The sequence below is a fragment of the Mesoplodon densirostris genome, chromosome 12 (assembly GCF_025265405.1).
Source record: "Mesoplodon densirostris isolate mMesDen1 chromosome 12, mMesDen1 primary haplotype, whole genome shotgun sequence".
NCBI lineage: Eukaryota > Metazoa > Chordata > Mammalia > Artiodactyla > Ziphiidae > Mesoplodon > Mesoplodon densirostris.
Window position 1 is genome coordinate 38,628,367 of NC_082672.1, and position 18,907 is coordinate 38,647,273.

Below are 18,907 nucleotides of genomic sequence, written 5' to 3' on the forward strand. Positions count from 1 at the left end.
ATATTCTCCTGCCTTTTGAAGGAGCAAACACATATTAAGTCCAGGCAGGATCTTTCTTTCCTTTTTTTCCCCTCCCTGGTGCTCTGCAGGTTCTTTATCAATATCAATGACTTAAGACCATATTGTCCCAATGGCTGCCACTGAAATGAAAGGTACTACAGCATCCTGTTATGAAAGGGCATTTGATGATTTAGCAGGTGAGAGATTATTAAATCTTGAATTTGAAATGCTGGGGCATTATGAAACTACACACTTCAAACAACTATAGAATCCACTCAAACTATATCTCTCTTCAGGAGATGAAATGCCATATAGGTTTCAGTGTTCAAGTGTTTTCAGAGGCTTTGAAAACAGAACACCTGCAATTACTCACACACGAACTTTGCCTTTGCAGTATTAGTATCCCAACAACATTTTTCCTGAAAATATTATATTAATTAAACTATAGTTAATTATGTTTGGAGTTTTGCATTAAAAGACACAATGCAGTTAATACTAGCTGTTCCATACTCAGAAAACAAAAAAGTTATGTCTTTCAATTAACGTTAACAATATTGGATAAGGGTGATTTTTATTTCCCCATATTAAAAATATTTTGAAAAACATTTGAGGAAATATGAAAATCAAGCAGCTCTAAACTTTTAGCAAATCTCACATACACAGAGACAATCTGATTGAGAGAACTCATGCACACTTTCATCACTGGTTTGCTGCTAAATATTTAACATGTGAATCTCTGAGAAAAAAATGTTTGCATATACATGCATACATAAGTTTTCAATAAATGTCAGACATATTCAGAATGTGTGGCACATAAATCACAGATAATTTTTAAATATGCAATACTACTTATTGCAAATTCTAAATAGCCAATTATTTCACACACATTCTTTGTTTTGTCAAACTCTTGAGTCAGTAGCTGTATTAGTCAGGGTTCTCCAGAGAAATGGAATGGGTGTGTGTGTGTGTGTGTGTGTGTGTGTATATTTTATATATATATATACACACACACACACACACACACACACATGTATGTACACGTATATGAGAGATGAGAGAGATTTATGTGGGTATATGAGAGAGAGAGAGAGAGAGATTTATTTCAAGAAATTGGCTCATATACCCATATATGGGTATATGAGAGACAGAGAGATTTATTTCAAGAAATTGGCTCATTAAGACTGTGCAGACTGCCAAATCCAAAATCTGCAGGGTAGGCCAGTAGGGTAGAGATCCCAGAAAGAGTTGAAGAGCTGCATTTTGAAGTCAGTCTGCTGACAGAATTCCCTCTTCTTTGAGAAACATCAGCTGTTTCTGTTAAGAACTTCACTTGATTGGATGAGGTCCACCCACATAGGGAGGGAAAGCTGCTTTACTCAAAGTCTATTAGTTTAAACCTCATCTAAAAAATAATTTCAGGGACCACCCTGGCAGTTCAGTGGTTAAGACTCCACACTCCCAATGCAGGGGACACAGGTTCGATCCCTATTCGTGAAACTAAGATCCCTCATGCTGCACGGTGCAGCCAAAATTTTTTTAAATTAAAATTAAAAAATAAATTTTAAAAATAACTTCAGAGAAACATCTAGAAGAATGTTTGACCAAACATCTGGGTACCATGCTCTAGCCTATTTGACACATGTCATTAACCATCACAGTAGCTAATCTATGGTTGCAATCTACGAAAGGAGATTCCCATTATGAATGTTGTTGATATTTTCTCTTACTTTAATGAATACTGAGAAAGTGAAATGAAGAAAATTTGTGTCATAATGATATGAGTGACTTCTTCACTGAACTGAATAACAGTATACAAATACTAAGAGAATATTTCCTCAATTTTTGTGCTACTAAGCAATGTAAAATCTATAGCTATACCACACCTTTAAGTTTAATCAGCAAGTTAACATTTTCTACAGGACTTTCTTAAGTTCAGACAAACAGCAAAACAATAAACCAAACTGTGATTGGGAGTATTTGCTGATTTCCGAGTTGTAAATACATCTATCATGGCCAATTTCAAGCTAACAATATAATGTCACTTGAGCGAAGTTGGGACAAGATGTGCAGTTATACAACCCCCAATACAAAGACAGAAATGTCCTCAAGAGCACAGGTAGTACTGAAATAATTACTTAATAATAACAATAATTAACATAATTAGGGCATGATAAGTTTGGAGTAAAATCTTTGTTTTTAATATGATTTAATTAATTATACATTTATATAATTTAATTTTTAATAATGGCTATGTTTAACAACCAGCTCACAGAAATTCATATACATTTAACAATCAGCTCTTGAGACAGTACCAGCTGGCTCCAGCAAACCACTGCAGGATTACCTTTCCTAAACATTGCTGGTGGATGAAATTTTACAAAGAGAACTTAATTCACTTGGAATCAAGGATTAACATTAATAAAATATAATAAACTCTTCCTGTAATGTGTTCAGCCTTATCAGTTATTAATACTTATTATGAAGTCGCCTATCAGCTCCTTTCCTGAGGGCAGGCTTTGATGAACAGAGTGACAGTGTGGAGACATGAGAGGGATATGGAAAAGGAATACAAGTAGAAAAGGAAACAGCCCCAAAAGGAGGCTCCCACAGAAGCAAAATGTGCCAAGTTGAAAAACTGTAGATTAAGATTGGCCTTTCTTATGCGGTTGTACATTGCCAGGACATAAATGCAAATATTGAGAAGCTTCAAATGCTCAGTTTTACTATAAACTTTTAAAAAGAATTCAAATTTCTTTTTAGAGTTTTTGCCTAAAATCACACATTCTATGGATGGTTTGTGATTTCAAGCTAAAATTCAATAAGTATTCTTAGAATATATACTTTTATATCTACTTCACAAAATGATATTAGCCTATAGAGGATGCCAGCAGTATGGTCACAACCTAAGACAAACATGCATTTTGCCAGTATCTTTGTGCTAATGGGAAAATGAAAAAGAGACGAAATCCTACCTCACTTGCTTTTATTCAATTGATTCAAAAATTTGCCTCTTAAAAACTTTACAGAAAGTTTCAAAGTCTTTCTTCAGAAAAAGAGGTTCTAAGAACCCTAATAAAATTGACAGAAATGAAAGAAAACAACAAAAAAAATAAAATAAAAGCTCCATGGGTTCTAATTTATGACCATACTCTTGTCTTCACACACATCAGGATATTAGGCCTTCTCTTGTCCAACAATTTCACAATTTTAGAAAGTTTTAGAAAGGACTGACTATGACATTGGTATCATAAGTTTAGAGCCCTGAGATGATTAACTTTAATAATTTAAAGATAGATAGGCAGAAGAGTGTGTAAGCATGTGCACACACACACACACACACACACACACACACATACACATCCCTATACCTGCATCTCAATTTTCTACCCTCCTGACAGGATTAGCAGCTCAAAAAAAATGTGAAGGACACAAATCTTTCTTCAAATCCCCCATCTTCACATCCATCTTTCCTTTCATCTTCTCCATCCTTTGAATCCTACTTTCCAAGTATACTGGAGTTAACTCAGAACATCCACAATCACTCTGGTTACGCCCAAAATTTCAGTTCTAGTTCTTTCATGCTTTCCTTCTCGTCTCAAAATATATATGCCCTGGACAAGGAGAACAAGTAAAGTTCTCCTTGTCCTGTACTCTCTTCTAGCTTATCCTTTAAACTCTCTGTGGTAAAAATTCACAGAGGTATTTATAGAGCACTCCCTTCCCCTGCCCCAGGTAAGTTCTTCATATTTTAAAAAAGATGTTTGAGAAATGAAGCCTCAACCAGTGAACCAGCATATACCAATGCAGTGTAGTAGTCCTGAAATGTGTCCACAGAACATTAGTTCCTTGGAACATCAGCACATCTGTACAGAAAATATGGGTGTGGGATCAAATAAGTTTGAATATTCGTGGGTTAACTATATTGACTTAGTCCTTTTGTTTTTAGAATGTTTACTACGCTAAATGTGAACTGTTTATTTCCAAGATGGAGACCAAACTGAAGTGTTCCCCAATTAAAACTGATCGTGGAACTTTGATTGGGGTCTATGTTGGGATAAATGCTCCATGCAATGTAAGTAGTCCATGGTAGGAATTAAATTCTCAAATAATGTTGAGTCAGATGAGCCTGTCAGTATTCCTCAAATTAAGCCATGTGGATGACTTACCACACTTTAGGTCATAAGGAATAGCAAAGTTAGAAAAAAGAGGAAAGGGAGTCTGTCCTGAGTGAAGCAGTACATGATATTCTGCATATAACACCTTTTCTTGTGAGCGGTAGACAAAAGACCTAACAAAGTGGCAAACAAGATATGGAACCAAATCATGGGGTGGGGAAAATATCCAATGCAAACAGTGAGAAACATGAAGAGCAAATACTGGTAGTATGAATAGATTACCTAAAAGTTAAATATATTTTCCTTGGAAAGCTGTCTTTAAAGAGCTTCGTGCATGTCAACCTTTTTGTACTGAGCAAGAACTTGAACATGGCCAGTGCCTCACTCAGACATGGGTCACTTTCCAACATATGTCTTCTAACCTGAATCGTCTGTCCCTCTGAGGACCAGTGAGTCTCAAACCTTAGAGTACACATGAAGCATTTGGGGAAATCTTTCAAAGTGTAGTCTCAGGATTCCACTCCCCCAGGGATTCTGATTCAATAAGTATAAGGTGAGCTTGAAAATCTGTTACAGGCTTTACTCTGAGGAAGGCTGATTTAAAACTAAGCAAAAGAAACAAAGACAGACCATGTAGAAAATTTAGAAACAGGATTAATTTCATTATACATTAGAGCAATTTTACAAGTCCTATCATTTTGTTTTAAATAAGACATCTGAACCCTCTAAGTCCCCATTTTTCATGTCTTCTTCATATCACAGAATATCTCTATTTTTTCACCTTTTCTTTGTACCTTTTCTATGTAATCTCAGGCTAATGCAGAGGATAAAGCTATGATTAAGGGCATGAGACTTGAGTGAGATAGCCTGGGTTTGAATCCTAGCTCTAACACTTGTGTGGTACTTGGTAAATCACCAAACTCTCTGGTTTCAATTGCCTCTTCTGTAAACTGGGGATGATTATAACAGAACCTACTTTGGAGGATGTTATAGAATGAATGTTTATATCCCCTCAAAATCCATATGTTGAAGCCCTGCCCTCAGTGTAGCTGTATTTAAAGAAGAGGCCTCTAAGAAGAAATTAAGGGTAAATGAGGTCATAGGTGCAGGGATCTGGCCAGAGAAGATTAGTGTCCTTATAAGAAGAGACAGCACAGAGCTCACTGTCTCTCTTCATGTGCACATAAAGAAGAGGCCATGGAAAGACACAGCAAGAAGGCAGCCATCTGAAAGCCAGGAAGAGAGCCCATCAGGAACCAACCATGCTGGTAGTCTGACCTCAGACTTGCAGCCTCCAGAACTGTGGGAAAATAAATCTTAGTTGTTTAAGCCACCCTGCCTGTGGTATTTTGTTATGGCAGCCAGAGCAGACTAATAGAGGGTTATTATAAATGTGAAATGAAATAATTCATTTAGAATGGCCTCGGGTATGTAGTAATTATTGTGTTGATTCATACTATATCTTACAAAATCTTCATTTTGGACATGGGAAGAATTGTGGCATTAATTATATTTCATGAAGATCAATCTATAATCATAAAAATTTCAATCATAGGAGGGAAATAACACTACTTTCTCTTCTCTTTCAGTAACTCTAACCACTTGGAAAATAACAAAGTGTTCCCTGAATTATTTCCAGCACTGTCAAGAAAATACTCTATTTCTTAATTAAATGGTTGATTTTAGGTACTTCAGTTTTCATGTTTAATCATGTTTCATTGGTTTGAAGCAATTCCTATAACACACCACATTTTCAGCTACCCATGGCATGTTAGAAAATTAAGTTGGATGAACTGGGGAGCAATTTAATCCCGGTGAACATGTGAGATTCCCCCAAACCTTAGCTTCTGCAACAATATTTTCATGAAGTTAACCATGATGATTGGGAATGAAACTATGCATATTGGCCTGTACTAGCAGGTATTATAATATTGGATTCAGGAGTTTCCGAAGCCTTGAGTGGAATGTCTAATAAACCTACAGATTTCAACTTAGGGATAATACAAACAATGCAAATAAATAAGCACCTAACCTCTTTCACATGTAGTCTTATTCTAAAAGCACAGTGGTTAATGAATTCTTTAATAGAAATTTGCAAGAGAGGCATGCAAAAGCAAACACAAGTTAAAAGAGATAAATCTGAACTCAAGACCTTAACAAAAAGCAAAAATGTATCCTGTTCAGAGTAAAGAAAATACAGTTCAAACAAAATTTCGGCTGGAAACATGTTGGTAACTCAACTCAAACTGAAGTGGATTCAGGATTAAATGCTAGGATTTACTAACATGTGACATAAATTATATTATTACATACATACAAGTCTCAAAAAATATAAACTAATATGTATTACAAAGTACATGTTATATCTGAATTCCAATCATTAGGCCTATATTTCTTTCAAGAATATCTTTGACACAGGGAAAAGATTATTCATTTCAGCAACAAAAAGCCCTTAATTAGTTATCATAATTAGAGGTAAAATATGAGAGTTGGTTTACTAAGCAAGAAAATAGAATTCCCTATATTTTGGGGAAGGGAGTCACTGAGCTCTAATGATTCTAGGTCTTCCGGGAGGTAAAACGCATGGTTAATCTTACTTAGTATGTAATTTACTATTACATAACTTAAACTATAAACTTAATCCAAAACAGAGAATGAATTGACTGAAAACTGTCTACCAAACATTTGATGCTCTGTTGGGAAAATATGCTCTTGGAGGGAGATATATAACTATTTCACTGCAATACAGATGTAAGACGGTGCTTATTGCTGTAAACTATTACTATAAAATGATAAAGATAAAGATTAATTAACCAAATAGGTAGGGGTTTGACCATTGCACTCCAAACACGTCTTCTCTAAATCTGCATATGAGATAAAGGCATAGCATGGCATGGACAGAGTCAAAAGGTTTTCAAAAGTGTTTAAAGTTTTAAAAGAAAACTATATACTTATCTCTTATACTTAACATGTTTATAAAAATATGCATATAACGTGGTACCTATATATACAAGATACAAACATAGCAATCTAGATAAAAGCTTAATCAACATTTGGGCTGCATACATTTCTATATTATTAAAATAGTCACCGTACTAAGTTTAATAATGTTCTCTGTAATCTACTTGACTACCCTTTAGCTGCAAGAAAGGGCGGAAAGGTTTAATAAGGATTTTAAATGGCAGCAGAAAATAGCCTCAACTTGCAAGTTATTTTATATTCATTATGAGCTCTTCTTCAGGTGAGCTAAAACTTACAAATTTAAGAGCATGCATTGAATGTACTGTCCTCAAAACAAATGATGGTTAATGAAACAAATATATATCCTAAGGAATTCAGTTTTAATTAGTGGAAAATTGGAAGTGCATAACATTTTAAAGGCGTTTTGTAAATTATTTGCAAGGACATTGTAAAAATCAAATCAATGGCTGCCAGCGAATCTGCTTGGCATACTTAAATAGTTAAACCTTATAAACAGTGCATTATTGTTCACATCCTACCCCCACCTGCTCTCTCTTTATAACAAACCAGATAAATATTTAGAGCAGGCAGAGCAGGAAGCAGACTCAGAAAGCTAATTAATTGTTCAACTTAACAGAGCCAGGAAGTGGCAGTACCTAACCAAATATATAAGGTTTCTGACTCACAAATGATAAGATACATTTTTAATTAAAAGCATTTCCAAACTATCTGTAGTTAAACTCCTCAAAGGCCATTTAAAAGAACTACTGTATTGGTCATGGTGAAATTTTCTCTTAAAAGTCACCTTCACTTTAGCCCAGATTAAATAATCACCCATTCACTGTAGTAGAGTTATTCATTTTTTTAACAAGTAACTATCACACACTTATTCTCTGCCAATTGCTGTCCCAGTGCCTGAGAATAGTGCGGTAAATAGAATCCCTACCCTTGTGAAGCTCACTGTAGACCAGCACAGACATCCTACTAAAATAAAGATAAATATGTTTGCACTCTGAACATATGAAGTGAAGTGAATGATGTAGCACAAGTTCAAGTTTCTGTTGGAACACATAAAGGAGACCTAATCTGGTCTGGGTGGTCACTGAGGCACTGTTTGAAGGCACTTGTGCAAGCTGAGGGAACTGGCCAGGAACAGCTAGGTAGGGTAGAAAGATATATGAGGGTAGTAATGGTGGAATTTAAAGAGGACAGGTCCAAAACATATTTAGGAAGGAAATCAAGAAGACATAGTGACAGGGTAGAAATAGGAGGTGAGGAGATACAGTCAGGATTAGTGAGATTTTACTTAATTAAAAAAGAAAAAAAAAACAACTAGAGTGTATTCATAGGACATCTGTATTCACAAAAACTAATTGATGTTTCAGGTTAATTACTGTTCTCCACATGTTGAATTTCTGACATAGTTTCTGTAAGCATAATTCGGCAACATAACAATGGCAAAGACTGTCATGCCAAAATAAATTGCCAACATCTGCAATTAAAATAAATGTCTATGAGACATAACTGTCAAAATAGTAATTATGACTTGGTGAGCTAGAAACACTCCGAAAACTTATTTGAAGTTAAATTCCTGTCCTCTATATAGACTCAGTACATTCCAACGAAGGTATTTTTTTTCCAAAAAAAAAAAAAAAAAAGCACCCAATCAAACTCTTTATAACTGAATATTCAATAACATAATTCAGATAAACAGTATATATAGTGGGAACAGCTTTGAATGGTTTAATGATTCTGAAATCATGTTTTTTTTTTTTGGCGGTACGCAGGCCTCTCACTGTTGTGGCCTGTCTCATTCCGGAGCACAGGCTCCAGACACGCAGGTTCAGCGGCCATGGCTCACGGGCCCAGCCACTCCGTGGCATGTGGGATCTTCCCGGACCGGGGCACGGACCCATGTCCCCTGCATCAGCAGGCCGACTCTCAACCACTGCACCACCAGGGAAGCCCATCTGAAATCATGTTCTTTTAAAATATATTTCAGTTTTGAAAAATAATGAAGAATAAACCACACTCAATTTTTAAAATTCACAGTCATTTATGACATTCATCATATGCAAATAAATTTTCTAAGATCAGAGCACCCTACCAAACACAAAGTTAGAACTTTGTATGTTAAGAAGCATTTACTAAGCAACCTATCAGATTTGACAAAGTATAAGAATCACAGAATTCTGTAAAAATATTATTCAAGAGGAAAATATTCTAAAGTATATTTCTAGCAAATCTTAAGGAGGTATCACATTTTATCAATTCTGAGACTCAGATTTTTACTTTTTTTTTAACATTTAACATCTTTGAAATCAAGATGCCTTTTAAAATTGATACGATATTTTAAATGCTGGGAAGACAAACACAAGGGACATTACATAGTTGCAATCACCTGCTCTTCATCATAACTAAGCAAACTGTTTTCTTGACTGAGCCATGTGCCTTGTTGGTAAAATATGGGTTGAGTTTAACTGCTGTTTAAAATATCTTCAAAATGTTTACAGTACAATTCATCACTGAAACAAATATTTATTGTTTACACTGTTGCATGGCAACATAGGACAGGAAATAAATTTGGTTTTAGCAAAATATTCTTCATTGGAAGGATGACCCAATTACTGATTTTCTTTGCTCTGTGAAACATAAGAAAGAAAGATATCCACAGTTACATGAAGCCGTGTTATAGTTTGTTGCTGATAGCTGTGCAAAACGGTGGCCTCACAGGCCATTCTGTGCAGCTGAAGGAAAGACAAATTTGCTCAATCTTTCAGAATAGATATAAAAATGTTTCAAAGCAATGAGGGACAAATGTGATGGATTCATGAGTTGGGTGGAACTCTCATTAATAAAACTGCCATAATTTTATTGAAAGCTTTCTTTTTTTCTTAGTGATATGTGAAATGATAATACATCTTACAATTAACATCATATTAGAATCAGTGTAATAAGGTTATGAAAGAGCAATGAACTGTCAGATGGTTCTAGTCTCAGCACTTTAAATAAAAATCTGGGAAACCACTCGTCAATTTGTTAACCTATGTGGGCCCCCATTTTCTCACTTGTAAAATAAAGTTGTTGGGATAGACCGTTGCCAAGGTCTCTTCTAGTTCTATGACATTACACATTTTTATTAACTTTAGATCTATTTGAAATATTTATATACAGGAAAACCTGGTTCACTAAAATGTTTATTCATTTGAAATGCTAATAAATATAGAAGTAACCAGTATTTCTTCCTAAGAATTTTGTATTTTAGCTTTTAAAAGTAAAACATGATGGTAACCATATTAATAGTAGAAATAAGCAAACAGTAAATGAAATACTAGTTAGTGAAGATTTGCTCAAATATTTTACATCTTCACAACTATTTAGAAATTACTATCCTTCATAATAAGAGACTAGATGCAATGAAAAAGAAAGATCAAATCAAAACTTTAGTTTAAAACATACTTGTCTTTGAGTCCTTTGAAAATTTATGAATGTATTGTAAATGTTGTATTGTGCTATCTGCCAATAATTTTCATTTCACTAGAATATTTATTAAGCCTGAATACTTTACTATTCAATAATTTTGAGTAAATGAGAAATTATTATAAAGTAGTTTGATGCAAAATCTTACCATCAGATAAAAATTTCCATATACCAAAGGGCATATATCAAATTTGAATATAAAACCTCATTTAACACAAACAGACACTCTGGGAAGTGAGACAAGTCTAGTGAGGTTAAAAGAATGTGGTAATGAATATATTTTAGGTAAAGGTAAGCTTTTAAACTTGTGTTTAGAAAGTGGTGATAATTAAGGTGGATAATTTCACTAGAATATAGTTTATCAAAGTCATTGAACAATTATGCAAAAGTATGGAAGACCAAACAAATTTTTAAGTAATCTAGAAAAAATTAGATGAAGGGAAATTTTACACAGATAAATGTATTACTATATAATTCAAGAAATAATTTAGACTGATTCTTTTTCATAATAGGCTGTGAATTTCAAAACTTTTAGTTTTAAAATAGACAGTTAAAGGAAAATCACAACCAGGAATGTCAGGAATTTGACAAGAAAAAAATTATATTGTTTGAAAAAGCAGAAAACAACTCCAAAACAATCTTAGTTTGGTATATATATGATATACATGTTAAACTAACAATATGAGATCAAAATATATATTCAAACATGTAGTCAAAGATTAATAGCACTCAGACTTGATGGGATGACAGTACCTATTAATTCAATCTGGGGTTAAAGATATTCTTGTCTTGGTTAAACTATTTAGAAATTTTTATTGGTAAAAATGGCTCACATTCATCTCTACTGGTGTTGTTTTCCATACACTCACTTTACTTTTTATTTATTTATTTTTTTTACTCACTTTATTTTATCTGAGTCAGATATGCAAGCTCATCAAGAGTCTTTTCTGTCCTGGTCATCCTCTTACCATAAACACTCATAATCCCTAGCGCATAAAAGGTACATTAGGCGCTAGATTTCTATGGGTCTCATTTCTGTATATACTGAGAGCAGAGATACTAACTGCCCCACAGTAAACAGCTTGAGAAGATAGAGTTAGTGTCTCCCATAGGAAGAGAAGGCAGGTTTGTCTACCATCCAGTATAATCAATATAATAGCACTCTCCATAACAAAGTTCATGCAGATTTGCTTAGTATTCATTATAAAAGATTCAGATTTCCTAAACTCAAGATTCCTCAGCTGTGACACAAACCAACTGTGTGTCCTGGGTGTGTCCATCCATGTTATCCCCAAAGTATTTGGATGGATAATGAAGTTCATGCTGCTTGCTGTGCTACTAGTAATAAAGTCTTTGTCTCTGAACCAGGAGTACTGTGTCTCCTGCCAGCATCTGCCATGAAAGTCCTGCAGGCTCATTTGCTGGCGTGAAGGTAGGATAAAATCTCGGACTCTCCCCATTATTGATAGGAACCCAAACATTTCTCAGAAAAGGAATGGATGCATTTTCCTAGCAATTTTTCCAATTTCTGGGTTTTTGAAGTTATAAAATATTAATTAGCCTCTTAAGTTATTACTCATAAATATATAAATAATATGATTAATTTCATGACTATTGTTATCTGAAAAAATATAACTACCTGTTATTTGAGCCCAGGTGGATTAAGATTTACAGGACACACCCCAAAAACGGGTCAAACCCAGTTGCCCCCAACGACCTGTTCACTCATTCTTGTTTCCAGTTCAGTCAGTTAAGCTTACATCCAAGTGAGGGGGAGAAAAAATTAAATGAAAATTTTAGATGGAGTCTTGCTAATTAACAACCAAGAGAAGTCATTTAGCATGTCATTTCTGAGATGTCAAAACAAATGCATATCAAATTTATGAACATGTTCACTGAGTGAAAAACCTATTAACTACTTAATTACAAACTCTTCCCCATACACTCCCATATATAACTCTTTTGGAGAAAAATATCCAGTGTCACATTTAAGATGTACTTATGCATGGTGAGAAATCATTAAAGCAAGGCTGAACACTGCAACTGTGTGAGGAGCGTAATCTGAGAAACAACCAACTGGACCTACTAAGTAAGTCTATTTCACTATGCTTATAACAATGGTCAAGTTCTATATACAAAATGGGCAGATAATAAACACTTGATTAAATTGAAGATGACAGGAATACAAAGATAACTTGCCACTGCACCCTGATAAACTGCTGACATTTTGACAAACTGCCATTATGGACCAAATCTGTGAGAAAACAAAAGTTGTCAATGTTCAGTTCCTAGATCAGACACATTTAATTGATTGTTTCTTGTTGTCTTCATAGAAAATTCCACATAATGGATTGGAATAGCTTTGTACAGTTTAATGTGAAAATCACCAGTTGACAACTTTCAATGCATGAGTTATCACACTGACAGAATGCAACTAAATTAGTGTTTATTAACCATGTTTAAAATTAAATAGGTAAATGACATTACAACACTTTGATTATATCCTCTGCATATTTCCAGTATCTGATATATCAAGAAAATTAGGTGTACCTTATGAATCCTATCCTGAAACCTTACTGTATTCCTGACAGTTCATGGTACGCAGAACAAAATTCAAGAGAATCCTAGCCAATTGCTATGAAGTGAGAGACAGGGCTAAGTTTGAAAAATAGATAAATAAATGACAATGATTGCTGCCAGAGTCAACTTTCTCTCTTTTTCTGTGGTAGACAGAAATACTATGGGCCACTCTCAAGTACTTCCATAGAGAAGAGGCTGTGCTAACCTTTGATGTTGAATATTACAAAAGCATATCATCAGATTGAGGAACCTTGATATTTTTCATCATTTACTATTTACTATTTCTTCAGGTAACTACTCTATACCCTCTTATTTCAGAAGGCATTTAAAACTGAAAAGCGCTTTCTCCAGCTGCAAAAGATAGTTTGGATTCATGACTTTTCCATCTGTGTTCCAATTTCAGCTACAAGGAATAAAAGCAACAATTAAGAAAGAGCTAATATGGCAGGGGTTTCCTAAGGGACATCAGTTGCATTGTTTCACATTAGCTGTTCGAACAGCCATCAGAGGATAATAACTTTGCCACTATGAATCAATAAATTATTCAGTTGCAATTTCCCATAAGTCATTGCTATTACTACCAGTAATCAAGTCTCCTCCTTTGTTTCCTGAAATTAAATTTGAACACAGCAGTATAACTAATTATCAGTTGATCTTCAACAGCTCCTACCAATAATTTGCCACTTTGGACATTAGACCTTATTAGTAATAGATGAAGGCTCTGTATATTTTTTAAGTCATGGTGCATTGCTAAGTAACTGCACAGAGTTTATTCACCCTACTATCAGTGAAGAACATTATGCTGCCTAGATAAAGCTAGATTCAAATCAATTAAAAAGATGAGTTCGTTTTTTTTATCATGTATTTTTATAATTTATTTGACAGCTGTTTCCTGAATACGACTGAAGGATGCATATGAAGCAGATATAACCCCTTTGAATAAAGTGATGCTTCTTTAAATCTCATTTTGGAATGTATTATCCCCAAACAGGGTTGTTGAGTTAATTCTGCAATCATAAGATTCAACATGGCACTAAAAACTTCCTGATCTTCCAGATTTTGTACTAATGTTTAATTAGAATTCATTTCATGACTGGAAATAGTGCCATTTCAATATCAATATTAGGGAGGTCAAACTTTTCAGAATGACATTTATATGAAAATAGTAATGCAACATAGTAATATCAACAATGTATATATTGAAGTAGTTGAACCACCTATCTCTTTCTAGATGCAGGAATTACTCTTTCAAAGCAAAAGAAAATGAAAGATTTTTCTGTGTGTGTGGCCTGTTTTACTTTGGTTATATTGGCTAGTACCAACTTCTCATGTACAGAGGCACAAAAACTTCCATTCCTAAGGGCCCACTCATGTCCACTAACAAATCCATCTAAATCCAAGTAAGGCTGTTTTGTGTAGTATTATCTACTTGCACACAAGTACACCTATAGTGGCTTCACTAAATGGCTTACTTCCTCCTTTAACAGAGTCATCTTTTTACAAGGCCATTTTTTTTTTTTTTTTTTTTTTTGCGGTATGCGGGCCTCTCACTGTTGTGGCCTCCCCCGTTGCGGAGCACAGGCTCCGGACGCGCAGGCTCAGCGGCCATGGCTCACGGGCCCAGCCGCTCCGCGGCATATGGGATCCTCCCAGACCGGGGCACGAACCCGTATCCCCTGCATCGGCAGGCGGACTCTCAACCACTTGCGCCACCAGGGAGGCCCTACAAGGCCATTTTTGCACCTGACTTACCATTTGATAAATTGTGTCCTTCAGTATTTAAATTACTCACCACCCTTTTACATTTCCAGACCATAAATGTGAGGTCGTGCTTCTACAGAGGCACCAATAATTCTATACAGTTTTTAATCTTCCTAAAATTTATCTAACAGCCAACTAAAACAAAATTTCATTTAACGTAATTAAGACTATATCAAGAAAACTAGTATCAACTTCCTTACCTAAAGTCTTCATTTCTCAGGGTAAAGAAAGGATTATGTCCCAGTAAAGATCAATTTAACCTCCCTTTTTCTCAATTCTCTAAAATTATTAATCAGTTGTCTCTTGGAAACTCTTGCTTTAGACCAGTTATAATCCTACTTCATCGTTTATAATATGGGAATGAACAAAAGTCTCCACTCTAAGACACAAAATATGCCCGCAACACACAAAGAGAATTGTGTGATGTTTCAAAGTTTCACATTCAATGAATTTTCATTTTACAGAAAAATGACTGATATGTACAGGCAGCAGGAAGGGAAATGTCTACTATAAATTTACTTCTGACCCATAAGGAAATATTTTTGTGGCAATGAAAGAAATCTCAGAATAATGAAGAATATCTCCTATTGAAATTGGGAAGAAACAAACTAAAACAAAGGAATGCCTGGTACACTGAACCACTTATTTTAGAATTTATGAAATATTTCAAAAAACATCAAGAAATATTAAATTGAATCCCACCATGTGAGGTTTTAAAATAAATAAAGTGTTTCTAAAACTGCAAATACAGATGTTTAATTGAAAATAATCCTAAGGAGAAAAAAAGTGAAATAACTAAAAAAAAATAATCCTATTTCACTGGCTGCTTTCTAATAAGCTCACTCTGAAAATATGACTACAAAGAGGTAGGAGCACAAAAGAAGGAACATAAATAAAATCAGAAACTTTATAAGAATTTTAGATTACAGCTCAAAATGAACTGAGACTTATGAAAACCACTAAGGCTAATAATATTAACATAAAAGACATGATTTTAAAATGAAGACAATCAAGGAGATGATGGACCAGACGACAATATAATATTAACACTTGTTAGATCAAAACTTTGACCCCTCAGCTGCTATTTTCCTCCATCTTCTCAAAGAAATTCTCAAATCAAATGTAAAACTACAAATTATAAATATATTCAATCTTTTACTTGAGTGGACCATTTTAAATATTACTAATGTTTTTCCTTTTGCTGTTCCCTACTAGTCTAAGGCACCCATTTGCCTAGGGACTAAGATTTCTTTTAGATATATTGCAAAGAGAGAAACTACAGAATGGTCAGTTTCTGACATGAAAACATGATTAGGCAAGAAGCCAAAGCCTTTAAAAACAGCAAACTTTCTAGAGAAAGTATTCTCCATATTGCTTCATTTCCTCATTTTTTCATGTCAAAAACTAAACCTGAAGGAGTGAGAGGTTCAGAGGATTAACCAACTATAGAGGAGATTCTTTTCCTCATCACTAATACTTGGCTGAATTTTTTTTTTAAGGAGAAATTGATCTGGGGAGACTAAGAACACTTTTTTCCATCACACAAAATTTGTTGGAAGGTATATGAAATAAAAGTGAGAGAACATATGTTCTGATTTCCAATTTGGGGGTTTGACCTGTAATGGTTAAACCCAGGCTGGGGCCTCTTTCCTGGATATCCAACCTGGTACTGAGGAGAGGGAAGAAGAGAAAGGGGAGAAAGGAGAACATCAGAGTGAAAAAGGAAAGGGTAAAAGATGAAGAAAAGAGGGAAGGAAAGAAGGATAAATGAAGAAAAGAAATCTGCACTCAAGATAAGAGATGGGCTAATTCAACAGCTTACATAAGTGCCTCTGAGTCACAAGCCCAGACTCAAATTTCAGCCTCATGAATCATGAGAAAAGCCAACTTATGTAGTCATGAATCTAGTCATGCAAAATGTGACCAATACCTATCTCACAGATTTTCTTCACAAATTAAATGAATTAATATATATGCAACAAAGATTTTATTTATACATATATATACACATAAAACACCCATTCTCCATAGAGAGTGTAAATAGCAAGGCTTTTGTTCACTAAAGACTTCAGAGTATTTGGCAATCCACATTATGGGTGGTAACCAGAGAGAGATGAATTGCCAGGCAGAGTGGAAGCAGAAGAGATTGAAGCCCTGGGCAATTATGAGAAAGAAGGTGGGGAGCAAGTGCCAACACCAACACTGTGCCAGAAGACAACACAATAAGTAATTTGACCCACCTCTGTGCACAAAGATCTTTATGGGACCAGAAAACTTTCAGAAGGTTCAGCCTGAATGGACTATATATGAAATCAGGTCTTCAATCTGCATCTGAGTTTATGAAGGCAGCTGAGAGAGACAGAGGCAAAGGTCATACGAGTGAGCCCTTCTGGGCCTCAGGAGAAAGCCCGGGGAGAAACTGGACGTTCCAGGCCACAGAATTAGAGGTTAATCAAAGTTAAAAATAACTCTGAGATGTAGGATGGGGGCCCAGCTAACAACTAAGACTGAGGTTTACATATGTAAGTTGACTTCAGAAGACAGATGATGACAATGAGGACAATGATGATGAATATCTAATAAGAGCAGGTAATTATAGATTAAGTAAACTTGCAGACGTGGTGCTCGTTAATTTTAGCAAAGCATTTAATTAAGTCTCTAATTATAACTTGTGGACAAGGCAGAGGAATGAGATGGGGGAAGTAAAAACACCCCATGAGTCAGGGATCTATACCCAAACATTTTGCATGCAAACAATGATTAATGAATCAATCTGAAGTTGGAGGGAAAGCAGTGTAACATAGGGTTCTGTGACTTACTCTGCTGTTTATGTATTTTCATCTGTGATTTGTAAGAAAGATAGAGAAGGCACACTTGTCAAACTGCAGACAATCCCAAACCAGGATGGAGAACAAAGGTGTATGCAGGATGAGATCATGAGAAGCATAAATTTTTTAATGATGGGCAGGGCCATAATTAAAGCCCCTCACTTACATTTTAAAAGTCAGTGGAGTAGAATTAACTAACTCAGTAGCAGCTCATGTACAAATATTAAATAAAACCCTGGGCTGTAAGTGATCACAAGTTCAATGTGATATGGTTATGAAGGGAGCCAGTGACATCAAGCCTGCATCGATATCAGCCAATGCCCTTCCAAAATCACGGGAGCCAACCATCTCACTCCATCCTCCAGTGATTTACTATTCTTAGTTCTCATTCCTGTGCTGTCAGTGGAAGTTTAGATGATTAGAGGACAATCTCTGGGCAGTATGAGGTCTTAAAGCTATTTCAGAATTAAATATTGTGTGGATATTGGTTTGTTAAGAATGAAGCCTCAGTGAGACAGGCAAGTTTTCTTCAAGTAAGTGAGAGTTTGTCCTGAGATATATTTGTTTTTTGTTTTGCTAAAGTACAGAACCAGCCCAGCTGGAAATGTTGGAGGGACCCATCTGGCTCAGTGCAGTAAGACCAGACACAGTAAGAATAAGAGGGTGAAATGCAGCTGTGAAGCCAGCTGTAACTCAGTCATTCAGTCTTTCATAATTTGAGAATCAACAGGTATTTTTGAGCACCTTCTCTCTGCCACACACTGCTTGGTAGTAAGCTGAAGTTGATATTAAAAACATTTAACAACTGTATGGCATGAGCACTGACCAGTCAGAACAGATGCCTGATCCATCAGAAAGGATGCCAATGGCAAAGAGCAGAATGCCCACATCTCAGTTCAAGATTATCAGTGGAAGGAGAAAAGGTCCATGTGTAATGATAGCACATGAAGACACCTGCTGTACTGGAAGTGTGAATGAAGAGTAGTAGCAGCCCTGAAAAAAAAAAAAGGAAAAACTTAAAATTCAAATAGCATTTGAGAGGGAGCTTGATAAATAGTTAGGTGAACCAGCAGGTCAAGGGAACATCATAGGAAAAGTCAGAAAACTGCAACAATGTCAGGCATGTCTGGGGAACCATAAGTATTTCAAATTTACTATATCAGCATGAAGGTGGGAGTGAGT